This window comes from Plectropomus leopardus, chromosome 9, assembly GCF_026936395.1.
Source record: "Plectropomus leopardus strain MGB_pleo_1.0 chromosome 9, ASM2693639v1, whole genome shotgun sequence".
Lineage (NCBI taxonomy): Eukaryota > Metazoa > Chordata > Actinopteri > Perciformes > Serranidae > Plectropomus > Plectropomus leopardus.
In genome coordinates this window covers 18373572-18378384 of record NC_142184.1, presented here as the reverse complement: position 1 = coordinate 18378384, position 4813 = coordinate 18373572, and positions in this window count along the sequence as shown.

Here is a 4813-nt window from a genome sequence, read left to right as displayed (position 1 = left end):
CAGAGAAGCGGCGGTGAGCTCCACCCTCATGACCGCGCCCCGGCGAGGTGGGACCAGAGAAAGTTCACACGCAGGTGCGGAGTGAAGGGAGAGGCCGAGACGCACACGCATGCAGTACAAATCTGCACAACCGAGGCGCGAGAGAAGCATAGCACAAGTACGTTTTTTTTAAAGAGCTAATATTCAGTGGCGGAGGAAGTATTTACATCCTTAACTCATTGAAACCTGGATTATTATCAGTTTTCATGTGCTGCGTTTAGACGCCTTTGATAAGCTATTTGACCATTGAAACCTGGTTTGATTTCTCAAAAAAAAAAAAAAAACATGGGAAAAAGGCAACGACAAGAAATGTCCTTCAAAATACAATTTTGTATTTTTTCTTTTTTAATAGGTTATTTAAAAAACGAGGGTAGAATATTTAAAGATAATGATTATTAGAAAATAATCAATTATATATATAATGTGACAGAAACTTTTCTGAACTTTTTAAGGGGGGATTATTTGTTTGTTTTGTTGTTGTTGTTGTTGTTGTTGTTGTTGTTGTTGTTGTTGTTGTTGTTGCTTTCAGGGGATTTTTTAAACCTTTTTTTTTTTTGCTCATTTTTTGGTAATGTCTTAAGTTACTTATTGCCTTCTCCCCATGTTTTTTGGAAGAAATGAAACAAATTTGCAAAATAAAAAAGTGAAATGTGAAAGTCCTGCATATACATGTCAATCTAAGGTAACACACAATGATTCTTATTTTTAGTTGATCATAAACTAAAGAAAACACACTTATTATGCTGTATTCCATTTCTGTCAATACATCCCCTAAACCCCTCTGGACCTGTAAGTGTAATTTTGAAAGTAATTTTATTAGAGTGTTGACAATAAAAAAGTTGACAATGGTAATTTTTTATTTATATTTGAAATTCAGTATATAGGCTACAAAGTATGTGATTATTTCATATGTAGAATCTAATTTTTTTTGTTCCACTGCCTCACACACATGCAGTTTCTTTTGGTTCATTATCATTATTCAATTAGTCATTTAATTTGGTAAGATCAGATATCCTCTTTCAAAGCATTTACTCTCCCAGGACACCGTGACGGTTTGAGAATGCTACTGAAATCGAGGCTAAATGGACGTCAGCCTTCATTATTAAGATTGTTTACACATGTGGTTTTCCTGCTGCAACATGTCAAAATGTGGTCTGTGAAAATGGCATATTACAAGAAACATCACATGTTACAGCATGCCAAATAAACATAGGTATTTACCCCTTGACATTTTGCTTAAATTCTTATATTGCAAAATATTTTGATTTTTGTTTGTTGCCAAGATTAAAAAAGTATTACTAAACACTGACATTTACTTGTCGCCTTAAAACAAATTAGAAATTCAGACAGCACCAGCATATTAATGAGACCTTTTTCAATATTATGATGGCTTCAGGAAGAAGTGTAACTAAGTTAATCATCCGATATCTCCGCTGACCATGACGTAATGAAAATTTTTTGGTTTGAAATTATAATAATGTGTTACAAGCTGGGTGTGACCAACTAGTTTTCTTCCCTTAAATCCATAATTACTGACCTAAAATTGGTCAACCTGTGTGCAGTACAACATTTTTCTGTTTTTTTGTTGTTTGTTTGTTGTTTTTTTTCAGAACAGCCTCTGGGCAAGAGTAAATTTTACTATCTGATTTACATTTAGACAAATCATTGAGGACAGAGGTGAGACCAGTCAGAGCATGAGTGAGCATCTCAGCTTGAGAAGAGAGTCAAAAAGAGGGAAGAATCAGAGAGTGAGGAGGACAGGAATGGACGAGATGAAGGAGAGCAGGGGAGAATAGAGAGACGGAGAAAAAGGAGACAATACAAGCACATGTTCTCTGCATAACCGGATTGTTTTGGCGAAGCTTCTGCAGGTGACATTTTCCCACCACACCCATCGCCTCAACACTGCCAAGGTAATAAATGTCATGTGTGTAATGTATCTTTGTGTGTGTGTGTGTGTGTGTGTGTGTGTGTGTGTGTGTGTGTGTATTTATGACACCACAGGTCAATGTGGGTAAATATCCTGAGTTTTTATCTAAGAGAGAGGGGGGAATGTTGTTTGATCCACTAATAGATTAAATTATACCAAGCAGGTGAGATTATCAGCTCAGGACAAGGCAGTATTGTGTGAAAGGAAAAAAAAGACAAATCTTGTGTAGATTTAAGAGCTATCAGATTTTAAAATGACATGAAACTAAACTTGGTGCTCAATCATTTACTGATTTAAGGTGTAATACAGCCATGAGCAACCTGTGAACTATGTTAGGTACAATCTTGTACTGCTGCGATGCTGGCAAGCTGCTGCGGTGAATACCGCACCCAGCCTGAGGGCTTTGTGTGTGTGTGTGTGTGTGTGTGTGTGTGTGGGTGTGTGTGTGTGTGTGTGTGTGTGTGTGTGTGTGTGTGTGTGTGTGTGTGTCTCACTGTTCACCATTTGCAGTTTTGGCAGCATTGGCAGTGGTAAGTCGAGACTCTCTAGACAGATACCACTCTGACTAATGTCTGCCAACAGAAGAAACCTGAAACTGAGTGGACAGAGTACTGCACGTGAACAGTTTTACTGTTTGTTCATGACCTTGATAAAATTACAGAATGTCATGAAATTCCTGGAAAAGTTATGAAATTAGAAAAACCTGGAAATTGTTTGTAATTAATAGAATGCTTGGGAAAAGTATTGAATACACACACTATTTTGGTTATGGATGGATTATTGAATAAGCCTACCGGGCACAGGTCCAGGGGCCCATAGTGTCAGGGGCCAACCCTGGACTTTACTTGCAAAATGTTACTCAATATTATCACCAAGGGAGACAAAATGACCACAAAGAGATGCAAATGATCTGCAAAGAGACACAAAATAAACACAAAAATAATCAAAAAGACACAAAGTTACTTAAAAGAGACACAAACCCACAAAAAAATATTCATAACTTGCGACAAATAGAAAAAAAAAGAGGCGAAACCACCACAGTCTTTGTGTCTTGCTTCTGTGAAGATGCTGGCTGTTCCGAAAACTTCTCTAAAGTTACTTGAAATACACTCCCTGTATTACCACTGTATCTAGCGCTGCACTTGAATGACTGATGAAACATCACCAGTATCACGTAATACACATTGGCTTAGCAGCAAGTAAAAGGCGGGAATGTCCAATGAGAAAGTAAAGTCAGCGAGTACTTGCAGTTTCCTTTTCTGCGAAGGCTTGGGACGTGCATGTTTAATAATGCATGACTTTGGAATGACAAATTTGACTTGAGAAAGGCAGGCCTTAGCCTCTTTGGATGTAAGATCTCAATAGACTGCCAGCATCTGCACATATTTCATGCCTTCCTTAGCAAAGCCAACTAACTTTACCATTTCTACCAGCACAGCAAGCATCAGTTTAGTTGCCAGATATTTTCAACTGCTGCTAAAATAACCATTGCTTCCAATGATGCAACCAGTGATCTCCCGGTTTTAAACCATTTAAATGAAGTCATGGAAAGTCAGTGAAATATTATAGAAAAGTTTGGAAAAAGAACCTTGGTTACAGTTACACAACATCTGTATGGAGCCAAATGTCACTCTACACATCCCTTGAACTGCAGAAAATGTGACAGAGCTTTAAATACCAACATGCTTTAGTGACAAGCATGCAGCTGAAAACTGCTGAAAGTCCCAAGCAAACATATAGTGAGCACTGTCAGTCACCACTTTACAGCCTGGATATTGTAAAAGAGGCTCTTATCACTCACACTTTGCTTTGCATGTCTGCCAACACAAACACATTATGCAATTTATTACATATAATTTTTAAAAATCCTGAAAAAATGTATTTACAGGTGTAATTATTATACAGTAAAGTGTAAAAAATACTACTACAGGAGGCCTGAGAAGGAGGATGTGACTGAATATTAAAATTAAGTTTGGAGATACATTTGACGTGATCTGGACTTACGAGATAACAAACTCTGTTGATAAATATCAGCCTTTGCCCTGGAGAAGCAGTGTCGTGCTATGTATGTAAAGTATGTAGTAGTAGCCTACACGTATATGAATGTTTTCATATTTTTGTCCCTTCAACGGTGCACATATTGTACAAAAGAAGCCAACTTTGTAGCTTTAACATAAGCAAAACACCAAACAGCCAATGTGAATATTTTATATTAACGCATAAATCTGCATACTTTTTTCTTCAACCTTCGAGAATCATAAACATTGTTAATAGTGTTGTTTGTCTTTATGACTACATCCTAGATGTCTGTCAAGAAATGGGTGTGTACTAAACGCAACACCAATGAGATTATGCAACAGAGATGCTTCCCTTATCACTACAATGCACAAACACAGACTGACATATAAAGTATGGAGAAAGTGAAGCCTCCAAATGACAGTGATAGATAGCATCAGATGCATCACCCCTAACTGTGGACTTACTTACTTGAACCACTCAGACAACTTGGTGCTCTGCAAAATTGAGGTGTTAGCAACATCTAGCAGCCCAAATAAGAATTACAACCTGTGTGGAGAAAAAAAATGTCAGTATATTACAGCGTGAGAGAAAGTAGTTTAAGATGAATGATCAATTGTTGATCAAATTTCTCAGGAATTAATACACTGTTATCCAAAAGTTTGGAATTGCCTGCCACAAATTTGGATTGGGTGCAGTCCGATGGCTCAAAAGACTGCCCTATATTTTTTAAATGTTTTTCAGTTTTAGAAAGTCCTCTTTACGATATGTTACTTTGGGAAAAAAGTATATGTTTTGTACATGGAGAAACAGGGTTCCCACACATTT